Genomic DNA, 16944 nt, shown 5'->3' with positions numbered 1-16944 from the left:
TTGGCCTCCCAAAGTGCTGGGATTACAGGCATGAGCCCCTGCACCCGGCTATAGTCTTGATTTTATTATCCACTGAAACCCCTGACAAGGTGGGCATGAGCTTTGCATACCACCAGGGCAGTATAATAATGACCAAACCCAACAGGCTAGAGCCAAAAGCATCCTTACCAACCACAGCCCGTGCTGCACTCCGGGGGCTCCGCATGTGCTACTCTCCATGGGAACAGTGCCCTGGAGCGGGGTCACACCACGGAAGCCTCCAATGGCATGGGCATGGCCCTCTGGCCTTGTTGGCTGATGCGCTCTGCTAATGGGCTCTCCCCACAGATAAAGAGACATTTTCTTTTTTTTTTTTTTTTTTTGAGACGGAGTCTCGCTCTGTCGCCCAAGCTGGAGTGTGGTGGCCAGATCTCAGCTCACTGCAAGCTCCGCCTCCCGGGTTTATGCCATTCTCCTGCCTCAGCCTCCCAAGTAGCTGGGACTACAGGCGCCCGCCACTACGCCCGGCTAGTTTTTTGTATTTTTTTAGTGTTAGCCAGGATGGTCTCGATCTCCTGACCTCGCGATCCACCCGTCTCGGCCTCCCACGGTGCTGGGATTACAGGCTTGAGCCACCGCGCCCAGCCAAGAGACATTTTCTATGACCTTGAAATGTGTCCTGAAAGGATGAGAATCAGTCATGAATGAACAGATTTAGTTGGGTCATGGTTCTATGCCTGGCATAAAGGCGACGGGTGGATAAACTCAAATGACTCCCAAGACCAGAAAGGTAGCACATGTGTGAGTTCTGCTGGACTAGAGACACACCCAGCTGAAGGTCTTCAAATGCAAGTTCAGAAACTGTGCTGGCCAGACAAAAGACAGCTGAAGACCAGGTTCAGCCTCTTGGCATCCAGTTTGTGATCCCTGGACCAGGAAGAAAAAAAAAAGAGGAAAAGCAAGAGATGAGAATAAACAAAGGCAAAATGTTTTCTTCTCCTACTGACTAGCAGCCACATCCTCTCTCTGCGGTGAAGCGTCTTCCAGACTTTGAAAACTGATCTCCATGAAAGGAACATGTTTCCAGGATGTTTTTCTAGGAATCAGAATGCCCTCCATCAGCCAGCCCCACTCTCTTCTGAGCTCCTTTGGGACCAGAGACGTCTTATGAAATGTCTAGCCGACATTAGAAAGAAATCTGCCGCCACAGCCTGGAGGGTTTTCTTCTATTGAAACTAGTTGGCATTGGCCATAATAAAAACCGCATGAGCTTGGAGCTATTTGCGTGGTGTTGTAATGGCAGCGCAGACCAGCCCAGTCTTCTGGTATTCTGTCCTGATGCCTGTCGAAGACGGAAATGAGGAGACACACGATGACTGCGTCCCCAGTGGTGTTCTGTGTCTGTGCCCGCTAAAGGCACTAACAAAGAAGCCAGTCATTGCCTCACACCATCATTACCCATCCCCTCTGATATGTGGGGCACAGGGTGAGAGCATGATGAGTTAGGAATCAATCACATCCAACTAGGTTGGAAGTAAATGGGACCCTAAGCACAGGGGTACCCAGCTGGAAGGATTCCTGCAGCTGTTCCCAGCAAAGATATTGCTCGTCCATAGAGACTCCAAACAGGCTTATTGGGGGTGGGCGGGGGGCAGGTGGGAGAAGTAGCAACAGTGGTTGGAGGCCAGGAAGGGAAGGGAGGGGACTGTCAGGCCTTAGGGACTTGGATCACATGTGAGTTCCATATGGCCTGGTCCAGTAAAAATCATTAAAACAATGGTTGTGAGGATTTGGGATCTAATTAAATAATAGATTATAGTTGGCTAATTTACTAATGTTTTCTTCTGATGTCAGTCAAAGGCATCTTTTCCGTTTCTTTTTCTGTATTTTTGAAAAGTAGGAAAATTCCAAGGACAGGGGAACAAGAAAGAGGATAGTTCCCTTGTGTGTGCATTTGAGATTCAGTTTGAGAATCTGTTAGAAAACACTGGGAAACTGAAAGCTACAATGAGGGAGGGAAAGGGCAGATGGAATCAGTAGGTAAATACCTAATGCCATGAGCTCCCTCGTGCCTCCCACACCACCATCTGGCTGCCCTGGCTCCCAGAACCCTGGTGGGCACAGTTGGAAACCACTGTGGCACCTACCAGGTCACCAGCCCACCAGACATCCCCCATCCCACCATGGCTCCTGCACCTCTGCCCCATCACTACAGGTCCCCCTGGTCAAAATAAGCCCAGACCCTGGCAGACACTCAGTGTCCCCCTGGTCCCCTGAGGGGGTGGCTGCCTGACCAACAGCCTGGTTGGCCTTCATGGCCACCCAGGGAAGCTACAGCCTCCATAGTGCACGGCACAAGTTAAGTATGTTGAATATCACCCCCAGGGAAAGGGCTAAAATAGGAACGAGTTGGCCTAAGAAGACTTCATAATAGAAACATAAAAAGGCCATGGTTAATAAATGTATATGGAGACTATTGGGGAAAATGTAAAAATTGACATGAAATTGACATGATTGGAAAGGCATCAGCTACAAAAGAGCCAGAGAAGAGACAAATATTTTCTTGGTCAGATAAAGGGTGAGATTGATAAAGTTTAGATGATATGAGCTACCTTAGCCCAGAAATGCCTATCAGTCCAACCTTGAGACAACTTCCCAGCATTTTTGTGGCTTAAAAACAACAAAGAGATATAATCACATTTCACTCAGCACCTCAAAAGAACTCTCTGGTGACACAGTAATATGAAACTCACTAATCAAATGCCTCAGGGTAAGTCAGCCTCCTTCACTTTACTGACAAAGTTCTATCATCTATAAGAAGAAGAAGAATTTCTAACCTGAGTCAACCAATTTAAAATCAGTGATCAATGGGCTGGTCTTTTTGCTTGAGGATGGCACATAATTTTTTTTTTTGTTTGTCTATATACAAGGACAACAAAAAAGTTCCAGGGGAGGTAAGGTTGTCCTGTTAAACTGCAAGATTGATGCAAGAAAGACCACAGTAGAGAGCCTAAGTCTCCAGAAAAAGATAGAATGACTCCCAAATCTATAAGACTGAACTGAAAGTATGAACAGATGAAGCTAGATCATGCCATCAGAAAAGAAGTTTTCTGGGATATCACACCTTGGGTGTGACATCCCAGCCCATTTCAAGTTCACCAGAGCTTGTGGGCCCTATATCCCATATTTGGCCATGATTCTTCAGTCTCTTACAACTTGAGGCTGATAAACCATCTAACTAGTGCACCTTGTTCCGATTCCAAGCTCCTCACCAAACAACCTGCTATTGACAATCGACATGAAGATTGTTCTATAGGACGAGATAGGTGTGAGCCATTACAATGTATTTTATCTGCATGATAGTTGCATTTTTCAGTATCTGATTTGAGCCACAAGTATATACATTTGTTTAGAGCAAATCTTTCTCAAGCATTGGATCTGCTGTCATAATCCTGACTGAATCAGGCTTTGAACCCATAAAGCTAGGGGTAAACCCTCGACCTTGGGGAGGCCTTCAATACCATTATCAATGCAGTCAGGCAGCTTCCCTGGATACAACTCACTGCAGACCTTCAGTTCACATCTGTGACTCCCATTTGAGTTCTTTGTTTTCAGACGTGTATTGTGTGTTGGGCTGCTTTGAGCCTCATCCTCCAGAACCAAGGACATACTTTGTAAGATGTCTGCCTACGGGTTTTTCCTCTTTGGTCAGTCACCTGATCACTCTGAAGATTAAACACATAACCCAGGTTTCTGCACACCCAGCTCTAGTCAACTGAGTGAAAACAACTCTAGTGCAGATGCCTTGAATATCCCTGACTTCCAACTATCTTATATGGGGCACAGTCCCAGAGAGACAGTGATGGCCTCCAAAGTTAACTGAGGGTTATCGGCCCCTTTTTCTCTCCAGTCAGGCTCTCACAGGCTCGCCTGGATGGCAAGTTCTCCACGGATGTTAGCAAGTGCTTTCTTTCAGCCTACTACATGTCAGTATCCCCAGTGCCTAAGAGGGTGCCTGGTCGGGCAGATCATGAGGTCAGGAGATCGAGACCATCCTGGCTAACATGGTGAAACCCCATCTCTACTAAAAATACAAAACATTAGCCAGGCGTGGTGGCAGGCACCTGTATTCCCAGCTACTCAGTTGGCTGTAGCAGGAGAATGGCGTGAACCCGGGAGGTGGAGCTTGCAGTGAGCCAAGATCGCGCCACTGCACTCCAGCCTGGGTGACAGAGCAAGACTCCATCTCAAAAAAAAAAAAAAGAAAAGAAAAGAAAAGAAAAGAAAAGAAAAAAAGAGGGTACCGGGTACATAGCAGGGACTCAGTAAGTGATTTGGAGTGAACGAATGAATGAATGAATGCAGGCAGTGTTTCTCTACCTTGCCTCTGCCTCCAAGTCATTCACAAGCACAACATGTCCTAGGAGTAACAACTCTCATGACACAAAGGGATTCTCAGTGGTACGGGAGGGAGAGGAAGTCAGTTGCATATCAAAATATCTACGGCCTTAAGTTTAATAACAACACTCCCCCTTCTCCCCCAACACACACAGACGCACACATCGCAGGAGATTCTAAAACTGCCACACTGACTCTTTGGAAAGAGACTAAAAGGAAACACTTGTTGGCTTCCTCCATGGAGGCATCCCGCCCACCTTGGACAAAGCCAGGCAGAGCCTGGGGAGCAACCAGAGAAGGAACGTGCTAGTTCTCCAAGGCTCTGCTCTTTCTCATCCACCCACACGCAAGGAGCCTAACTCACTCACAGCACTGGGTGTTTGCCATTTCCTGTATGGAAAATGGTTACAGTAATTTTGTTTTCAAAGAAACAAGCCTCCAGTGCAAACACACCATGCCAAAGGAGCAACCAGGCTCGCGAGAGCCCACTACAGGGCTCTGCCTGGAGCGGCACTTCCTTCTTGTCACAGACAGCACCTGTCTGCTCCTTCTCCTTGTGGTGGAAGCCCACGGCTGCCCGGCCTTGGGAACCCAGGCTGAGACCCCAGGTTACTCCCACCACGGCTCTGGGGATGTGGGAGCACACTGAGAGTCTTTGGGGTCCTGAAAGATGGAGACAAAAGAAGGTCAATTTTGAAGTGAAATTCCCTGGAGAGGAATCCAAGAGGAGGCTCCAGGAGCTCTGCCCAGCAGGCACAGTGAATACCTTGAGCAAGGAATTATCAAATGCCAAATCAGGACCCCAGGACCCACTGGCCTATGTCCCCACTGTCCTTAATTCCCAGCCTCTGGGATCCCCAAGGCCCCCTGGATGTGGGAGTGGCTGGCATGTCACAACCTCAAGCTGTCCTCTCTCCCACCTGTCACCACAGCGACACCCATGAAGCAGCAGAAGTGTGCCCTGAAGGCATGGCACAAAGCTGAGGTGAGGCAGGAGGAGGGAGGGCAGCTGTGGGGGTCCACTCACCTTTGGCATTTAGTCCAAACACCTGGGTGGCATCCTCATCCCTGCTACTTCTCTGAGTTCTGTAAAGTCCAGGCCATGATTTTCCTAGGGACAAACACCTTGCACAGTGACTCCGGACACTAAGCCTCACTGGGAGTCTCTGTAGCCCTGCGTGACTGTTCAGGCTCCAGTTAATAACCAGATCCTGCTGCCTGCCAGTGTCTGCCACGTTCCTGTGCCAAGAGGAGTAGAGGAAGACCCTGTTCCCCGAGCACATCAGCGCTGCTCTGACCCACCACTTGTAACAAGCTGCCTGGACTTGCAAATCCCCAAGAGGAGCAGCCGCCAGTCATGGGGCTCACCACACACCAGGCCCAGTGCTAAATGCTCAAAGCGCCCTCTCCCTTGGACGATGAGACTCTCATTATGCCCTTTTTATGAGTGAGACTTCAAAGAATTGAGCCTATACTCTCACAATGACTTTCACCCCTCTGTCCGGTAGAGGCAATTTATAAAACCAGGATCTGGAATTAAGTTTGTTGCTACAGAGGACAGTTTTATCCCAGATATGGAAATATAAGAACCCCTTGAGCAGCCGTCCCTGCATCCCTCACTGCATCTAACTAATTAAATCAACATTTTCAACAGCCTCCCTGCGCCTGGCACCATCTTGACCTGCGTTAGCATCTCCCCGAGTGCTGGTATTCAACATTTGCCATGAGAATAGCAGTGGTCTGAGGACCCGGTGCTGCTAGACACCGGGTCTCAGCCTGACCTTTGAGAACAGAGTGACTGTTTACTCACTGCTTCCCCACCAGACACAGGAGACGGGACTCCCTAAGATGTTTGCCTTACAGGCAGCGAGAATCCCCCCAAAGCAAAGCTAAAAAGGGATCTGTCTTCAAGGATGCTGGGGCCCTCCTTTTTTTTTTAAGGAAGAAAATAAAAACGTGGTAAAAAGTGCTGAGAGGATTGAATTATAACACATCAGAAGGAAAAGTGAATCTGCAGTTGTCCTTACTGTTGTCAGCCTGCTCAGTAATGAGTGGGGAAATGAGAAGAGGAAAGCAACTGGAAGAACACACGACCCAGAAAAACCTGGCCCTTTGCAAATGCTGAGCTAGGCCTCCTTCCTCAGGGTGCTCCAGAGCACAGGCTCTCAGTGAGATCCCTGGACCAGCAGCAGCAGCATCACCAGGGAGCTTGTTAGAAATGCACATTCTCAGGCCTCATCCTAAGCCGTACTCAATCAGAAACAGGGTGGCCAGCCTTGCATCCTGTGGTTGCTCATTTGAGAACCTCTGTTGTAGGGGAAAAAAAGTACCTGGGATATATTTACAGCTTCTTTACTCTTGCTGGAGCTGCAACACAGCTGCAAAGCCATGAGTGCAAGCCAAGGAGAGCCTGTGCCATTGGTGCAGATCATGACTGGGTCAGCATGTTGAATCCCAACTTTTTGAGTCATCTCCGAGGTGTAAGTGTTGTTTCCCCAACCTTATTTGCTCCAACCTTTTGAAAATCAGTTTTCTGGCCACACTCTGCCTCTTGCTCCCTTGCCAGGCAGATGGGAAGTAGGATTCCCCAAGAGGATCAGGAACAATCTCGTTGGACTAAATTAAGCCAATCTTCATCAAGTGCCTAAAACTACCTTTGGATCTTTACAGGACCTTGAAAAACACTGGCTCCTGTTCCTTTGTCTTACTTTTTGCATCTTCCCAGAGCACAGCACAGCCTGACTCAGTTCTTCTGACATAAATATGAATCATAGACCCTCCATAAGTACCAGCCCAGATAGGGACACAATCTCTCCCAGTGAGAGATATCCCGTAGCATCATTTTGTCCAATCATCCATTTCCACTGATGGCTCAGAAATCACATCTGTGCCTTGTTATTGAAATGCACAGTTTGACACTGTTTTATTACAAAGACAAAGCCACACTGTAAAAGCATGTATTCGGCAAATCACTGGTCAGCACAGACATCGGTATCCCCAGGACTCCCTGAGATACAGCAGGATGGGAGAGCCATTCTCTGTGGTTGATTTGCCTATTTTCTCTTTAAGGGACAGGAGAGAAGTTCTGGCTTAAGGGCCCCCAATTTAAATGTATGTCACTGTCATCTCACTGTTAGATCAGCTGTCAGCGACCACTCTCAGACTGTGTGAAGTCACAGTCTTTGACACAGCTTACATAGAAACGGTGACCCTGTGACTCTAGTGAGCCAACGACATAGAGAGGCGCCCAGAGTGGGGCCTGTGAGCAACTGCTGATGACCAGATTCTACTTGTGGCTGGGATTCAAGGAGTTCAGTGAGACTGGCTCTGTCTCCAGTGATGGGACTCTCCATGTGGTGGAGGAGGGCTTAACTGGCAAGGTCACTGGGGGTGGGAGTGACACAGATACAACCTCTGCCAGCCTTGCTCTTTCCCCCAGCAACTAGGAGTCACTCATTTTCCCCTGCAAAGAAGGAACTGAGCAGGTTGCTCATTTGCCTAACTCAGAGTCCTCTGAATTCTCCAGATGCCAGGCCGTCTGCCACTCTTCTGCGGAGGGGACGGCCACAGGGGCTGGAAGCAAATTATCTTAAATGATCCTAGAAGGATCCCTTCTGGGGCCAACCTGCTCTCCATATGCCAAACGCCTGCTACATCGAGCTCTCTTTCTTCTCCATCCCCAGAAGCACCTCTTTTTGTGCCTCATTGAAAGGGTCTGAAAGGCAAATGGCTTCCAGACCTCTTCTACCTCATATCTTGAGCTCATTAACAGAGACAAAGAGGGACTGGGGGAAAAGTCACCAAACACAAAACACACTTTCAATAGGAAACCAAATATCATATGTTCTCACTTCTAAGTGGGAGCTAAGCTATGAGGACGCAAAGGCATAAGAGTGATATAATGGACTTTGGGGACTTGGTCGGGGGCAAGTTGGGAGGGGGGTGACGGATAAAAGACTGCATATACTGGGTATGATATACATGGCTCAGGTGACAGGTGCACTAAAATCTCAGAAATCACCACTAAAGAACCTTTCCATGCAACCAAAAACCACCTCTACCCCAAAAACTGTTGAAATTTAAAAACTAATTTTAAAAAACTATCTTTTTTGTTTTCTGTTTAATATTCACTCATGCCTGGGCACAAGCATTTAGCAAGCTGGGCTAGCCTCCATACAAAAGGACAATAGAACCTCATTGAAATAAACACTTATTTATTCAATAAATATTTATAAAACACATTCTTTAAGACATTATGCTAGGATTCCCAAAATAAACTAATGCTGAGCAAAACTAACATAGCCCTTTCCTCACTGAACTTCAGTGCAGAGAGCAGACAGGTATTCAACAAGAACATAAACAAATGTATGTGTGATTTCAATGCATGCTAAGTGCCAGAGAGAAACAAAGCACAATGATGGAGCCGAGAGGAGATCACTCAGGGAAGGCCTTGCTGAGGAGGAAATATTTAAGGCAAAACCTGAAGTATAAAAATAGGCCAGCCATGCAAGCATTCAGGAGGGAAAGTGTCCCATGCAGAGGGAACAATGTGTCAGAAGACCAGGTATGGGAAGTGTTGCATGAATTTAAGGAATACAAAGCAGTCAGAGTGGCCCAAGTGACATGAGTGAGATGGTGGGGAGTAGAACAAGATGGAAATGGAAAGGTGGGCAGGGGCTGGATCGGGGAGATGGGGTTGGGAAGGTGGGCAGGGCCTGGACAAGGGAGGACCTTGACAGCCATACTATGAGATCTGGACTTTTTTCCAACATGTAATGGAATACCATTGACGTGTTTTCAGAAGGAGTGTCATATGGTATAATATATCTTTTTTAAAAAAATATCTAGGCTACTCTGAGGAGAAAAAATAAATGGAAGGAACTGGAGAGAAAGTAGGAGACAAGTAAGCAGCTGGTGTGGTTGTCCTGGTGAGAAATGTTGCTGTCTGGAATTCTGCATTAGCAGCAGAAATGGGAGGAAGTGGATGTATTTGAGATATCTGGGTGATGTGGAAGAGGAAGAAATCAAAGACTGCACAAGATTTCTGACTGGGACAATTAGATGAACGATGGTCCCAGTAGAGATGGGCTGAGCACTCTGGTGACAAAGGCCATGTCTGTTGAGAAACAGAGGCAGGGGTCAGGCATCCAGAGGGCTGCTCTGAGCATGTCTGTGCGGAGTCAGTCCATGTGCTGATGCCCACCAGCAGTGCCCCAAATGTTCCTTCCTCGCTGCTGGCCATTAGCCAGAACGTGGCAGGGAACTTGCAGCTCCACGTCTCCTGGCATCAGCAGCTATAGCAAAACAAAACCAACTTTCTGCTTTCAACATTTGGCATCGAAACACAAACAGAAACATCTCAAAAAACACTCTTCAGTTGGGTTTCCCATTATTCACACAGATTGGGTTGCCTTCTTGCTCATGATAGTCCAAGAACTAGCAGTAGGCCAGGCTTCTATATGGAGTTACTTGTTGACTAAGCAAATGAGAAGATCTACAGTCTTCAAGAACCCTGGTAATCCCAGATGTAAGGTTTCTACATCTGCTCTCCCTGGTTCCACTTTGTGAACCGTCCCTCATTCCCATCTCTAAAATGCACGAGCCCTTAACTTGGACACAGTTGTGAATATCGTGGTGCCCAAAAAGACAGGTAGTCTGACTTATATAATAAACCCAAGAATTCAACCAAGCTTTATAACTTCTCTCACAGCAGGTATAACTCTTTAAATTTTTATCGTACTTGTCTGAAGGCAGGTTCTTTGGCACAGTCTGGGACTCTGTAAAACTTACTCTGGCTTGCTCATTGGAGGGAGACGCTTAATAGTTTCTGATGATGATGTCACAAATCTCCAATGCCATTGTCAATTGGGAAGTTTAATTCAGACCTGTCCTTGGAGGCAAGCTTAAATGGAAAAAAATGTAGGACCTCCAAGCTCTTATCCATCCAAGTCAAAACAGCATTTCCTGTTCACAACTAGCTAACAAAAGTACCAGATGTAAAATCATGAAGTCAAGAAGGTGCAGTAAGGAGTGCAGGAGCAGGCTCTGTGTCTCGCTTCCTGGGCCCAAATCCCAGCACTGTCTCTTACTAGCTTTGTGAACTTAGCAAATCACTTGATTTCTTTGGACCTAGTTTTTTTTTTTTTTTTTTAAATCTTTAAAATGGAGATAATGTTAGGGTTATTACGAGGATTGAATGAAATAATACGTGTAATCAGCTTACAACAGTGCTCAAGAAATGATCATAGGGCCAGACACGGTGGCTCACACCTGTAATCCCAGCACTTTAGGAGGCCAAGGCAGGTGGATCACTCGAGGCCAGGAGTTTGAGACCAGCCTGGCCAACACAGTAAAACCCCGTCTCTACTTAAAAAAAGAATAAAAATTTGCTGGATGTGGTGTTGTACACCTGTAGTCCCAGATACTCAGGAGGCTGAGGCAGGAGAATAGCTTGAACCCAGAAGGCAGAGGTTGCAGTGAGCCAAGATTGTGCCACTACACTATAGCCTGGGCAACAGAGCGAGACTCTGTCTCAAAAAAAAAAAAAAAAAAAAAAAAAGTGCTAATGGTGATGATGGTCAGGATGATGGTGATGGTAAGAGTGATGGTGAGGATGGTGGATGATAAAAACCTTGCACATGGGGAGCTGAAACCAAGCTGAGATGTTTCTAGGGAGTCACTGAGCCTGTGGAGTGCTTTGGGCAGGTTTTGAGTAGGGAGGCCTAATGAGAATGGAATGATTTATGGCAACACGGGACTTTATGAGCAGTGCTTTGCAGAAGCCATCTAACCACAGCTGTAACTCATGTTGGCCCAAAAGAGATCACATCACAGAACATGGAGCAACAATAACTTCCACTATTTCCTTCATTCTTTGATGCCAGAAACAAATGTGCCATGAGGCAGCTCATCCCTATAGCCTTTCTGCCATCCTTGGTTAATGCCCGGCTCCCTGCCTTGTCTCTCAGCCTCCTTTAGATCCATTTATAGAAGATGACTTTTAGATGCTACTCCTGTATTCCTCAAGATAATGAGGAAATGCCTAATTACATGTTAACCTACCAAAAAAGAAAAGACTAATTAGATGACCAGGCCGTTAATAACACTAGCGTGAGAATACAGACCAAGAGGGTCATCCAAGACTGTTTCTCAGAGGAAAAAGAAGAGGAGAGGATGGAGCATAAATTCTGGGCTTGCACAGAGTCCCAGCTAGAGGGTTTTTGCACTGTCTTCTAGCAGACACATTAGCTGGATGGAAGACACTGTCACAACTGCCTGTCATGCTTGTTCCTGCCACTGGCCATTTGACCGATCCTGTCTCATCCCCTTCTTGACTCCTGGGTTAGACTCCTGATCCCTTGCTTTCTTTATAAACACCCTCCATCCACTTTTAAGATATCAGAGCAGGAACAATGCATGAATCCATTTGCTTCAATGCCCCTCTTCCAACTGAACAACAGTTTGTCCCTAACCTACAAATGCTCTTTGACAGAACTAGACTTTACTCCCCCATCAAAACCCTCTTACCATCAGCCAGCAATCCCTAGACAATTCCAGGCAGAGAATAAGGGAGAAGAAACCTTCCCAAGTGACCTCCTGTCCAGGCAACTCTGAAACAAAGCAAAAGGTGTGGATTTGATGACAGATCACAGATTCCAAAGCCGAATTAAGAGTGTAAATGCCAGCCACCTTCTATGAGCAGCCCTCCCCTGTTCCATGCAAGATAAGACAGGGAGATGTGCCCCGTGGCACTGGCCAACTGCTGCTGCGAGACATCCCAACTCAAGAAGCAACCTCAGCCAGGGAAAGTGTAAACTCCACTCATAAGCAATTGGTGGAATGAAGCTTGCAAGCAGGGGAATCCACGAGACCTGTCAAAAGCTGCTCCTTGCTGTACCACGCTCCACCTTACACACACACACACACACACACACACACACGCACACACCATTCACAAACCCAGACACAGGTACTGACTTTCTATATGCACATGATGTCAAGGACTCAGCATTAGAAAAGCCTGTGTTTTGGGCTGCTTTTCTGGTAGAATCCAGGAATTATATCTTAAGGATATTTTATATAGCTAATGCGAATTCAATTACATGCATTGTGAGTAGGAGGAGGGACAGGGAAAGAGAGAAGAAATTGCAGGGTAATTTGTCCTCCAGTCCACACGGAATCATGAGCTCCACTGTCAGCCTCAGTTCCCATGGGTCCTTTACAATGTGAGTGGCTCTTAATGCTGACGTAAAGCAACCACTGTCTTGGCTTGCCCGGGACTTTGGTGTTACCCAAGATGCAGAACTTTCAGTGCTAAAACCAATACAGTTTCAGGCAACTGGGACAGCTGGTCACCTAATTACAGCCTGTAATTCCTGTGTCTAAAGATCCCTTTCTATATTTAAGATGCTGTGGGACCGGGCACAGTGGCTCATGCCTGTAATCCCAGAACTTTGGGAGGCCAAGGCAGGCGGATCACTTGAGGTCAGGAGTTCAAGACAAGCTTGGCCAATATGGTAAAACTCTGACTGTACTAAAATTATATACATACAAAAGTTAGCTGGACGTAGTGACGCACACCTGCAGTCCCAGCTACTCAGGAGGCTGAGGCAGGAGGATGGCTTGAACCCAGAAGGTGGAGGTTACAGTGAACCAAGATCATGCCACTGCACTCCAGCCTGGGAAACAGAGCAAGATTCATTCGTATTACCCACTGGATATTACTTTCTGCATTAGACGTTCATGACACATAATTTAGCACAGGATTTTACACGCTCAAGGGTTTCATGGTAACATCAGAGATTTTCCAAAGACGGTTTTGAATCTGAGACTTTTCCCTTACCTGATGACTTTGAAGCCCACATAAGATGAAGTTCACCACAGAGGGACTGGGCCACTGAAAACCCAAGGCTCAGAGAGAACTCCCAGGCACAGAAGAGTCTCACATTTGTGGGACACCAACAGGGCCATGCACACAGCCAACATCATGAGTGGCCCAGGCTCAAACACTCACGGCTCTCCCCAGCCAAGACAGCCGCCTGTCCAGTTGCCAGCTGAGCTGTCGGCAAGGGGGACTCTCTGTGAGGTTCTGGGTACGTTACTGGTCCCCTCTGTGTTCTCAGCATCTCATAGCTTAAAAAGTTTTAAAAACACGTGGCCAGGCACAGTGGCTCATGCCTGTAATCCCAGTGATTTGCAAGGTGGGATGATTGCTTGAGGCCAGAAGTTTGAGACCAGCTCTTGGCAACATAGTGAGACCTCATCTCTACAAAAAAACTATTAAAAAACAAAACATTTTTAAAAGACCACACTTTATAGCACACACTGAGATATTTGATGTGGAAGTCTTTTTACAATATGAATGTGATGACATTCATATTATAAAAAGCACGATATTGCCACAGTCCCAACCCTCTGCCTGCATCTCCTCCCCAAAACCCCACACCACTGGGGCTAACCAGGGAGAGCAGGCCAGTGACCTGCACCCACAAAAGGAGAATCAGAGTCTATAAATGAACATAAGGCCTGGGTGGGCGGGCTGGCTCTGTTCCAGACCCAGAGCCCCTGCCTGTCTTGGGAAGGGGAGCTCTATGAGAAATCGGCTATCACAGAGCAAGTCCAAGGTGAAATAGTTTATGATTATGCAAAGTCAGAGGCTGATGCTGGTGTGTGGAGGTGGCAGTACCTGAGCTGCATTTTGAAGACTGGGTAGGACAAGGATTAGCACATGGGACAGGAGAGGGGAAGGGATTCGAGGCAGGGCAACAGCGTGACTAACCGCAGGGACAGCAAACATTTCTCAAGTGCCAACTCTGTGCAAGGGGGCTGTGATAGATGCTGGGGTGAAGGGAAGGGCCAGGCACTGTGTCCCCCTGGAAACTGCTAAATGCTCTCCTCCTTGGCCTTTCTTGTCTCTTCCTCGCATCTTCTCTCCATCTCAACCACTCCCATCATTGATGTCAGCTTCATCTCATCACTGCTGGCTTGAGACTCTCCAGCAATTCTCTTTGGCGTTTTTAGACCAAATGTGATCTCAGCATCATCCTACAGTACCTGGCCAGTTGTAGTCTCCACACCTTCCCATACACTTTGCTCACACTTCTCAGTGTACTCAGAGTACCACCTGTACTCCCATGTGTGACTTTAACGACTAAAACGCAGAGAAGCAGGAGGAAAGAAAGCAGTAGTAGAAGTGCTGGGCTCAGTGCCATAGGGAATTGCTTTTAGGACTAGGCTCTGCAGCCACTTAGCCCTAGTGTCTTGGGCAGGTCACTAACCTCTTAGGCCCTCGTCTCCTCATTCAGAGGGGAGAAGCGTGCTCTTATTGGACACTGACTCAACTCAATAAGCAGGACATATTGTTTGTGTTGCTTCATTTAATCCCCACAATGGCCTTGGGAAGTAAACCTTCATGCATCTATTTTACTATAGACCAGGGAGTTGAACCACTTAATCTCCAAAGGCCCTTTCAATTCTAAGACTTATGATTCCATAAAAGAGTTTAATTCTGAGGCTCAGTAACAGAAAGAGGGCAAGAATGTTTCCTGTATTAGTTATCTATAGCTGCATAATGAGTTACTCCAAAACTTCCCAGCTTGAAACAACAAATGGTAATTATCTCCATTTTCCATAGGGCAGGACCCAGAGTGCCTTACTTAGCTGGGTGGTTCTGTCTCGGGGTCTCATAGGAAGTGGCAGTCACTATATCAGCTGGGGCCACAGAGCTACAGAGCTGCAGGATCCACTTCTCAGCTCAGTCACATGGTTGTGGGCCAGTCTCTGGGTCTCACTAGCTGTTGGCCGGAGGCCTCAGTAATTGCCCATGTGAGCTTCTCCCAAGGGCTGCTCACAGCATTTCCCCAGAGTGAGGGATCCAAGGGAAAGAAAGAATGTGAGAAGTCCCAATGCCTTTTATGACCTAGTCAGAGTCACACATTATCACTTGCTCCTTATTCTATTCGTTACAAGTGACTCACATAGTCAAAGTGTGGGGAATTCAGTTCTACCTCCTAAGGAGATCAAGAAATTTGTGTCGTCTCTTTAAAACCATCATACTCTCCCATTCCAAGGGGAAGACAATAAGCAAAGGTAAATCCAAGGGACAAACATCCTTAACGATGGGAGAAAGTAGGTCCAGAACATGGGCTTTGAAATCAAACCACCTTGAGTTTGAATCCTGGTCCCCAGTCACTTGAAGAACATACAATCTTGGGCAAATCCCCTAACCTGCATGAGTTTTAATATTAGTGGCCTCATCTGTAAAATCATGACAATGATAACTTCTTTGTATAGTTATTATATATAGCAAATGCAATGTTCTGTAAAGCTAACAGACATTAACAAACAGCATGAAATAGTAGCTATACGATATGCCTCTCGTTTTACAATAAACCGTGCACATCTCTAGCAATGATAGGAAGTTACTGGATTAGAAGAATGTGAGACATTAGAAGAAATATGGATACCTCTAGGGGAGGGGTGATGAGCCCAGGAAATGAAAAGTGTGATCAGTAGACACCTTAACTTTTTGTTGGTGGCAGCCATTGCGGCTGTGAAAGCAAGAGGCTTCAATATCTTTTTGCTGTTGTTGTTTTATTCTTTGTGTCCATTGTAATTATATTTGTGTTATTTAAATATCACCATTTCTACTGCTGTTGCGACAAACTACCACACACTCAGCAGATTAAAATAATACAAAGCTATTATTTCAAAGTTTCTGTAGGTCAGACGTCCAATACGGGTCCCACTGACTAAAACCAAGGTGTCCTTACTGGACACTGAGGAATACAATTCCAAACCTATGCAGGTTGTTGGACAAATAAATTCATCTCCTGGCAGTTATAGGACTGAGGTTGTCCCTGTTTCCTTGCTGGATGGGAGGCAGGACCTCCTTCAGCTCTTAGAGGCCTTTCTCAGGTCCTTGCACGTGGGTGCCTACAGCTCAGAACGGGCAACAGCATGTGAAATCCTTCTCACACTTGGAATCTCTCTGACTTCCTCTTCTGCTGCATCTCCTCTGCCATTTTCTTCCTTTGCACCTCTCTGGCTTCAGCCAGAGAATGTTCTCCACTTTTAAGGGCTTGTGTGATCACACTGGGCCCACTCAGATAATTCACGAGAACATCCCTATTTTAAGGTTGGTAATCTTATTTACATCTGCAAAGTCCCCTTTGTCATATAACACCCAACTTATTCATTCGGATAACCCAGATATTAGGGCATGGACACCTTCAGAGGCAACTACTCAGCCCACCACTGGTGCTAAATGGCTTCCCTGATCTGCAATAGAACCACCCGCATCGTCAATAGGATATACAAACCAAGAGTCCAAGCCAGAGGGTTTAGATTTGGGGATGGGTCCCCAGACCCTGAGAATTGGCAAGAACACATGAGGGTCCTAGTGTTAGAGAGACAGGACTAGCCCGTAAGTGAACCAGGCAGAAAGTCTAGATTAGGGCAACTAGATAGAAAACCACCATCTGGGCCGGGTGCAGTGGCTCACACCTGTAATTCCAGCACTTTGGGAGGCCGAGGCAGGTGGACCACCTGAGGTCAGGAGTTAGAGAC

Source organism: Colobus angolensis, unplaced genomic scaffold (genome assembly GCF_000951035.1).
Source record: "Colobus angolensis palliatus isolate OR3802 unplaced genomic scaffold, Cang.pa_1.0 Scaffold2, whole genome shotgun sequence".
Lineage (NCBI taxonomy): Eukaryota > Metazoa > Chordata > Mammalia > Primates > Cercopithecidae > Colobus > Colobus angolensis.
This window is presented reverse-complemented; position numbering follows the sequence as displayed.